The 9,903-nt window shown below is 42.3% G+C and overlaps 1 long non-coding RNA gene across 2 annotated transcripts; it reads right to left on the reverse strand.

Moving 5' to 3' along the window:
* Positions 1–422: 422 nt before the first annotated feature.
* LOC124080041 (uncharacterized) lies at positions 423–8,880 on the reverse strand. 2 transcript variants are annotated; one of them, XR_009225064.1, is made up of 4 exons: positions 8,500–8,880; positions 8,067–8,231; positions 7,191–7,271; positions 423–5,836 (listed from the first exon to the last, which is right to left on the reverse strand). It is a non-coding gene; the product is annotated as an uncharacterized LOC124080041 (long non-coding RNA). The 2 variants fall into 2 exon arrangements; XR_009225063.1 differs by lacking the exon at positions 8,067–8,231 and having other exon boundaries at positions 8,500–8,865.
* Between the last annotated feature and the right edge of the window lie 1,023 nt (positions 8,881–9,903).

Genomic DNA, 9,903 nt, shown 5'->3' on the forward strand with positions numbered 1-9,903 from the left:
GCTGATGATATGATTCTATACTTGGAAAACCCTAAAAGTTCCACCAGAAAACTTCTAGAACTAGTAAATGAATTCACCAAAGTAGGATATAAAATCAACACCCATGAATCAAAGGCATTTCTGTATATCAGTGACAAATCCACAGAAAGGGAAACGAGGAAAACTACACCATTTTATATAACCTCCAAAAAATTAATTACCTGGGAATCAATTTAAAAAAAGAGGTGAAAGATCTATATAATGAAAATTAAAGAACCCTAAAGAAATCAAAGAAGACCTTAGAAGATGGAAAAATCTATCTTGCTCTTGGATAGGCAGAATTAATATTATCAAAATGACCATACTACCAAAAGCACTACACAGATTTAATACAATTCTGATCAAAATTCCAATGACATTCCTCATATAAATAAAAAAAGCAATTTTGAAATTCATCTGGAAAAATAAGAGACCCAAAATAGCTAAATCAATCCTTAGCAGGAACAGTGAAGCAGATGGCATCACTATACCATTTTAGAAAACTTTTGGTTTACAGCTAGCAGCTACGGGCAGCTCAGAGTGCTAGGAAGACCTATGCTTTTACAGAAACACCTGCAGGAGGGGGCGGCTGTGCTCTAGCAAGCTGTCAGTGAAACCATATCCTCAGTGCTTGATGTCAGCATTGCCAAGCTACAAGGCCAGGAAACCATGAGTTAGGTGCATCGGGGCATGAAACCCCTAAAAAGGTCCCCTCCCCTAGGGACAATGATCCTTCCAGTCTGCCTTCCACCATATAGCAATATTTACAGCTTCCTCATAGTGTGGCTACATTAATCATAAGATGATTAGTTTCTACATGTTATATAACCTGATTGCTTAAGTATGATTGGAAGATGTATTCTATAGCAATTGTAATCACTTCCACATTAAACGAGATTGCCTGGAGTTCAACAATGGTTGTCACCTGCCAGCTCTCACCAGCTCCTGGTATCTGTGTGTTGACTCTGCTGCTGTTACTCACATGATTGAGGTAGCAGAGAGACCAATTGATCACACCAGTAACCAGCACACACACAATACCAGACCTTAAACTATATCTACTACAGAGCAATAGTAACAAAACAGCATGGTATTGGCACCAAAACAGACTGGTAGGCCAATGGTACAGAATAGAGGACACAAAGAATAACCCACAAAATTACAATTATCTTAGACAAAGGTGCAAGAACATGCATTGGAGAAAAGATAGCCTCTTCAACAAATGGTGCTGGGAAAACTGGAAATGAAATTAAACCCCTATCTCTCACCATGCACAAAACTCAACTCAAAATGGATCAAGGACTTAGAAATGAAACCAGAGACCCTGTGTTTAATAGAAGAAGAAATAGGCCCTAATCTCCATAATGTGGGGTTAGACACAACTTCTTAATACGACTCCTGTGGCACAAGAATTAAAATCAAGAATCAATAAATAGGATGAACTCAAACTAAAAAGTTTCTTCTCAGCACAAGAAGCAATCTGTGAGGTGAATAGAGAGACTACATCTTGGGAGCAAATCTTTACCCCTCAAACATAAGAAGAACAGTAATCTCTAGGGTTTATAAAGAACTCAAAAACCTAAGCACAAACAAAACAAAACAAAACAAAAACAAATAAGCCAATCAATAAATGGGCCAAGGACATGAACAAACACTTCTCAGAAGATGATGTACAATCAATCATGAAAAAAAATACATGAAAAAATATTCAACATCAGTAGCAATTAGAGAAATAAAAGTCAAACCACTCTAAGATTTCATCTCACTCCTGTTAGAATAGCAGCTATTTTGAAGACAAACAACAATAAATGTTGGTGAGAACATCGGGAAAATGATACATACACTGCTGGTGGGACTGAAAATTGGTGCAGCCAATATGGAAAGCAGTATGGAGATTTCTTGGAAAATTGGAAATGGAACCACCATTTAATCCAGCTATCCCTCTCCTTGGTCTACACCTAAAGGATGTAAAAACAGAATACCACAGGAACACAGCCACATCAATGTTCATAGCAGCAGAATTCACCATAGCTAACCTGTGGAACCAACATAGATGCCCTTCAATAGATGAATAGATAAAAAAATTGTGGCATGTATACATAATGGAATATTACCCAGCAATAAAATATAATAAAATCATGGCATTTGCAGGTAGATGGATGAAGTTAGAGAAGATAATGCTAAGTGAAGTTAGCCAATCTCCCCAAAAAAACAAATACTGAATGTTTTCTTTGATATAAGGAGGCTGATTCACAGTGGAATAGGGAGAGAGAGCATGGGAGGAATAGAGAAACTCTAGATAAGGCAGAGGGGTTGGAGGGGAAGGGAGGGGACACGGGGTTATAAATGGTGGTGGAATGTGATGATCATTATTATCCAAAGTACAGGTATGAAGACACGAATTGGAGTGAATATACTTTGTATACAACCAGAGATATGAAAAATTGTGCTCTATATGTGTAATAAGAATTGTAATGCATTCTGCTATCATATATAAACTTTTTAAAATGTCCTTATAATTAGTCAAAAACTTACTATTGCAATATAATATTAAATTTTTAAAAAATAATAAATGAACAAGATTTTTTCTTTCTTAAAGATTAGTATCTAAATTTGTGCCCCCCATTTGCACTAATACAGGTTCAATCACATACATTGGTACTTCCATCTTTGTTGAGTTGATTCATAGAAACTAGATCATATAAAATGGCTGAGCAGACCCAGATAACCCTTGGAGAAAAGTAAATTTTGCTCATTTTTCACCAAGACATTAGTTGGAATAAAATTATAATTTTATATATAATAACTGACTGAGATCATCAAAGGAGAAGCAAAGTGAGAAGGAAGCAGATAGGGAGAAAAAGAGAAAGAGTGAAAGAAAAAAACTTTTGAGACTTTCTGGTGTGTCAAGTACCATGCTATGCACCTTAATGCACCCTTCCCATAATTCCTGAAGATAATTTTAATTTATAACTCATTGTTATAATTTCATGAACAAGATGAGATCAGACATTAGTTAACCTCACACTATGGACCTGTTAATATGAAAGTGTGGATTCTAGTATGCATAGGTGTTTATTCTTATAAAATAAAAGAGTATGCAAGTTATATATAGAAACTTGTAGATGGTAATTCAGCAGATAATGTGGAGATGAAAAAAACAGACTATTTGATCCTTCTTTTTTAATAAACATGTCCCCAGGAAAATCATTAAGATTCTCAAAGAGTGTTCCTCATACATCTGAATCCAAAGCCTCCTTGATACAATGGCTCACTCTCCTCTGACTCTCACAGTCTATATCCCTGATGTGAAAAAGAAACACCCAGAGCAGGAAAAGGGCATATTATACAAATTCAAATGGCACAGGTCCTAAACTCACGCCCAGAGTTCAAGAGTCCTCTGGATAATCTTTCATTGTATTGGAAACTGCCTTAGCATATGCCTTTCCTAACTGCTACTGGAAGGGGGAAGTGGTCTCATTACCACAGGCAAACTCAATGAAATGATTACTTAGAAATGGCTTAATGGAATTCACATACACACACGTGCGTGCGTGCGCACACACACACACACAATAAATTTACTGAAAACTCTCAAAGATGTATCAAGGAGTTGGTTACATTTCATGCATACAAATAACCCACAAATTCTCTTCACTCTCAACTCTAACCACCTTGGATATGATCCTCCAGCTCTCACTGCTTCAGCACACCCAAAATTTGGAAAGGTAGGTGCATAACTTATGTGGGTATCTTGCTCCAAAATGTAAAACTACTTCCTGTCATAAAGCTAGAGGAGTTTATTTTGCTTCCAGATAAAGCCTATTAGATGACACTGATGGTCTCCCAAACTACCAGGTAAATTTAGGAAGAATTATGTGGAACAATAGTGCTTTGAGCCCTCTTAGTTGAATATTAGTTATTCTTCAACTTGGCAACAAGCATACAGGAGATTATATATGCTTGGCTCTAAAAAGAAAGATGAAACTCCTTTCTGGTTGTGTAATCCATTCACAGATCACCATAATATGTTTAACACTCTGTTTTGATGCTTATTCTGTAATAAAAAGTGTTTTCTCCTAGCATGAGAGATTTTGTTTTAATTATATTTCTCATAAATGACAAACATGTATGAGTAAACCCAGATGAGATTAGGCAAGTTCAACCCCAATTAGTTGAACTCCCTCAGTGCTTGAAAATATACATTTTTATTGCCAGATGCACCTGAGATTGTGGTTGTTTGTTACACAGCATTATTACAGCAGTAGAACTGACATATAATTTTCAAGTGTCCTGCCACAAAACAACAAATGGTTCAAATAAAACCTTGTAAGTCTCTGAAGTCTTCTCTTCCCCTTCCAAACTTTGTGACCACAAATCTACTCAGTTGACTCTAGTTTCTAAACCTGTCTGACCCCTCCTCCCCCACCCCACTGCCATGTCTCAGGTCAGGCCCTCATTCTCTCCACATCATAACTGCACTCCATGCCTCCTTCTTGCTCACCTCCCATCCATCCATTCACAGCTGCCAACATGAGCATTCCCAGCATGGCTCTGTTTAGGATTCCCCCTACTCTGCATCCAAACTCCATAACACAGCACACAAAGCCTTTACTGATCTGGTAACTGCCTTCCCCTCCATCACTTCTCCCCAAACTCCACCACCTGAGACCATCAGGGCCCACACACTCAACCCCAAGAACTATCTGGTCAAGTGCAAGTAGCCACAATCACCATGTTGTATGCCCTCTGCCTTTTCACCTTCCACCCCATAAACCTCCAGGGCTCTTGTGCCAGCCCAGGTGTCCACTCCTAAGGACCTCATCCTGACACCTGTGAGTGATGTTAATACAGGACCATCTCTTTGTTCCAGTAATACCACTATTACCATCCTCTCCCTCACTCCTACTATCAACCATGATGGCCTCATTATACACAGAATAATAAACCAAACTTCAACTCAAAGGTTTCATACCAGGGGCTCCCTCTGCATTAAACCATGGCCCCCCAGATACCCACCTGGCTAAATACCTACTTTCTTTGAGCCTTGCTCAGACTGTGAATAAGACTCTGCCTGAGCCCCTATGTAACACTGCAGCTTGTCCTAACACCCCAGCCCACATCCTGAGCCCCTTTCTTAATTCTACTTGGTCTTTTATCTTAAGTACTTATCACCTTATAACATCTTGTACTGAATTAATTGTTATAACTTTTGTTCCTTTGTCTCTAGAAGGTGACCTCCTCACTGATGGGATCTCTGTTACACTGATATATCTCTAATGCACAGAACAAGTCCCCACATATTTCAGATGACCCATATACAGTGTTTGTATTAAATCAATGAATAAAAGATGAGCCACTTTTTTCTTCCATTTCACCTATAAAATGTGAGGCAAAATTGGATGATCTCTGATATTCCCACAGAGCCCAGTACTCCCAAGTTCACTAGAATAGAGGTCAAGTAACTAACCTGCCACCTTCACTTCAAAATCAGCCTCATCATAGAAGCTTCCATGTCTGAAGAAGCAGGTGTACATTCCATTGTCAGAAACCCGGACCTTGTGGATGTGCACGGAAGCCTGACCCTCAGTAAGGATGTCCCTCACCAGTGAGGTTCGCCCTCTGTATTCAGCCATCTGCTCCTCAGTCTGTTCCTGTTGGTTCCAGTAGATGAACACTGCCTGTGAGAATGTGGTACGGAACCACCCCAGTTCCATGTTCTCTGCATTCATGGCTGGGAGTAGGGCACAGGGCAGTATGGCATCCTCGCCCAGCACTGCCACAATGGGATGTCGAGGGCCAACAACCTGGAACTGCTCTGTGGACAGAGACATGGGGAGGGAAACTATAGAGACACAGACCAAACAACATAGAACACACAACATCAGGTGGAAAGGCCAGAAAGCTGGGGCAGGGGCCACATGAGATGACCCCGGAGGTCTGATGAATTTAGAAGAGGTTTTCTGATCAAAGTGATGTGGCCAGAAATTATACAAAAGACACTCCCTCATTGGCTTCTGCTCCTGGTCCAAGTCCCTCCCATGAAGTAATCTCAAATTCAGTGGTTCTCAAGATTTCATGCACCAGAAGCACTAGGATGCCTTATACAGCACACATCACTGGACCTCATTCCAGAGCATCACATTCACTAGATCTGGGGTGGACCAATGAATGCACATGTACAACGAGTTCCAAGGATGGTCTGGGGAGCACTCTTTGGGAACCACAGGTCTAACTTGCCCCTTTTCAGGAAAACCTGAAAACAGACCAAGGGCATACCTGTGGCCTAGGTCAGCACTCTTTGATCATTCAGCCAAACCTAGAAAATTCCCCTATTCCTATTCTAAATTTGTTACTTCAGTCTATATTTTTCTCCTCCACTGATGGAGGAGAGAAATATATATGCACTTTAAAACAGAGTCAAATGCTACTTACTTCTGTGAAACTCCTGCTCTTGCAATTCACAGAAACCCCCATCACTGCATGTTCAAGGAGCAAGTTCACCTCACTCTCCACCCCCTTGGTGCTCTTGGTCTTCTGAGGCTACCCATTGTAGCCTACACATGGTTCCCCACTTGTCCCCAGGCTTGACAAGGTGGACCCTCCTTCCCAAGACCCCTCTGAACTCACCTGCTGCTTGTCTCCCCATATGCTCTAGTCCAGCAACGCTGGCCTCTGAGCTTCCTCACACCTCAGCACACTGCCAGCTCTGCACAGGCTCCTTCCCCTGCAGGAACCCTCCTTCCAAATAGTCCTACAGCTCACTTCTCCTTCTCCAGAGTTATGTTCCCATCTACACACCACCTCACTGAACACTGCTGCCTGCCCACACCTGCCTCCCATGCCCCTCACTGTCCAAACCCTGCCCTGTTGCATTTCCAATCATGGTCATCTCTTCCAACACACTTAGGCCTCTCTGCCTAGGTGCTTTTATTACTCACTCTCTCCTGCTAGAAGGTAAACTGTATGACAGAATTTCTGTTTGATTCTTTCATAGAATAGCACTTAATAATCAACATTTCATAAATATTTCAAAAAGAAAATGAATGAATGAATGCTTGCAGCACAAAAAAAGGCAAGAAAACAACAAAAAATGAGGGAAAAATGTATTTTCAAATGTTTTTCTATCTTGATTTTTAAAACCACAAAGGAAGACAAATGGGAACACTCACCTGTGGACAGCTGGACAAGGAAAAGCAGAGAAGTGAGACAGCAGAGCAAGGAGCGACTGCACGACCCCTCCATCTTTAGAGCTGGGGAGAGAGATGGGGATGAGGGCCAAGACCTGCAGGCAGGAGTCAGGTCCAGCCCAGAGCTCCAGCACATCAGCATAGAGAGCAGGGCTTAGGGCTGGACAGCAGTCCCCTGCTGGAGCAAAGCATTCCTATTGGCACATCATACCAACAGGGTGCTGGGACCCCAGAACCCTGATACTGACAAACAGCTGAGTCTGGGCTCCTTCCAGCTTTTCTTAGAAGACTGTGGTATCAGGAAACCATTAGTTACCTGGTAAGAAACTGTTCCTTCCTTTCCAATGCCAACCACGGGGCAGCTCTACTAGGCCCAGAACACCAGGCTCTTTCCTTCCCCATACCTGGAGCTCTGTGGTGGAAACCATTCCTCTAACTCTCTGCTATTGCACACCACTGATAACCCACCAGAAAAGATGGTCAGATTCAGGGTCCCCATCAGGAAGCACATGCAGCTCCTGCTTCCCCCTTGTTCTGCCCCATAGTTATGCCCAGGTTTGACTTGGACAGTGTCAGAGATATTCAAGGAGGCTGTGGTCCCATCACAGAAGCCCAGAACCCCATCTTGCCTTTTTAGATGGGGAGTTCACCTAAACCTGAATCTCAGCCCAATCCCTTCCACTGTGGGCTCAGGACATGGTGCTTCATATGGCAGGTGCCAAGCACTTCCCCACCAACATGTTTGTCCTTGCCTTCTTTTTCTTTGAGAAAGATTTCTGCCTGAGAGGTAAGGGACCCTTCCTGGAGACAGAGCATAGAGATAAAATAGCCCTAGTCAGAGAAAAGACCCCAAATTACCTACTGTTTGGAAGGAGCAGGGAGAAAGCAGTCTGTGGTATAAGGAAGAACAAATTCTGGGAGATGACTTCTAGGCTGCCCTCCAGGCTCAGCCACTCTCACTATGACCTTCTTGGCCTCAGTTTCCTTATCTATATGATGGGCATAGTCACAACTTCTACCTCCCTATTTGTAATAAAAATGACATGAATTTATAGTCACTACATGTAATTAGAACAGGACTGGTCCCAGAAAATGTTACAGAAATATCATTAAAACAAATGAATAAAAGAACAACCCTCATTAAGCTTCTCCTGGTTCTTCCTAGAACAAGACTGTCCCACCTACCCAACCCCACTGCCTCTCACACCACCTCATCCTCAGCTTCTTCCTGCCACCAGCTTCTCCCTGGATTCCTCCTCTTAGGTCACAGGTGTCTTCAAAGCCAACTTACCTGCTTCTCTGTTCTCCCACCTATGAAAGGCTGTGACTTCCTGGAGCGTCTCTAAACACAACAGCTGGAGAAAGGTCAGACTCACAAGGACCCTGGCAGGCCCCAAATCTGCCTTCAGAATCTGCACCTGCCCCAGGCTGCTCTCAGATACCAATCCTTACTTCTGAGTCCAATGCTGGGGGCCCAAATTTTTCATTTCCAAGAGGCAGTTTGTCCCCAGGAAACAGGGAAAAAGCAGAGCCACACATAAGTTGCAGTGATCTCTGCAGAGTCTCTGACACTGGAGACCCCACTAAGCCCTCCCAATCAGAGGAGAAATCCCTCTCTGGCTTCTTCCAACATCTAAAGCGAAAGCTTGCCAAAGGAGCCTGGGCAGAGTGTGCCCTGCCCTCTGGACATCGCTCCCTTCACCAGGAAGAAGGCAGTAGAGCAGAGCAGCAAAAAAAGTGTGCCCACAATTTTCCTGGAACACTGCAGAACAAGCCCAGAATGCCACCACCAATCCCTGCCCAAACAGCAGAATCCTGGAGGCTTAGAGATGTCAGGGAAATCTTACAAAAATAAGAAAACAAAATTATATTGAATCCCTACTAAGTATCAAGAACTGTGCTACATAAACTTTACTTATGGGTCTCATTATCACAACTGCAGAGATAAAGCCATGAGCCCTGCCATCTGGTAACATCAATCTAGTAACTTCCTAGATGAGGGAGGAGCTGGCTGTGCCAAGAGACTGCCTCCCACCACCACATCTCCAGGCCAGCCCAGCCCCCTGACCCAGGTAACTCAAATGAGCAAGATCCTGAAAGGGATTTTGGACTCTCAGTTGCCTCAATTACAGGGCCAGAAAGCTTATCTCACCCTGACCTGAGCATTCTCCCTCCCAAGGTTGCCCTTTGCCTTCCATTTGGGGAGGAGGGGGTGGAAGCAGTGACAAAGTGCAGGTCAGGTCTCCTTAAAGAACACTGGCAGAATCCTTGACCAGCACTGGCAGGGGACACTAAACCTCAGCACTGTCCTCTCCCAGCTCATCAGGATCACCGTTCAGCTGCCTTGACAAGAAACTCTATTCACGAAACAACAAATAATTTTCTTGTATAAACTTAAATGATCCTAATACTAATGAGGTTAATATTAACTTTCTTTTATGAATAATATGTAATAAATACCTCTTATCTTTTTCAAGTATTAAGTGTTTTCTAAATAGCTTCAGATAAATACCTAAACCATAAAACAATGGTTAGTGAAATACATTGAGATTCTAAAAATGTGACAGTTGATATAAAGTACTTAACTCACCCAAACCCCCAATTTTATTGATACTGCGGAATGAACACATCCTGAAATATCCAACCAGAAGTGGCTGAGAGACCTCCCTGTGCCTCTCTCTCTCTCTCTTATTGG

This window comes from Marmota monax, unplaced genomic scaffold (genome assembly GCF_021218885.2).
Source record: "Marmota monax isolate L192 unplaced genomic scaffold, Marmota_monax_Labrador192_F-V1.1 WCK01_AAM20220418_F8-fsc00693, whole genome shotgun sequence".
NCBI lineage: Eukaryota > Metazoa > Chordata > Mammalia > Rodentia > Sciuridae > Marmota > Marmota monax.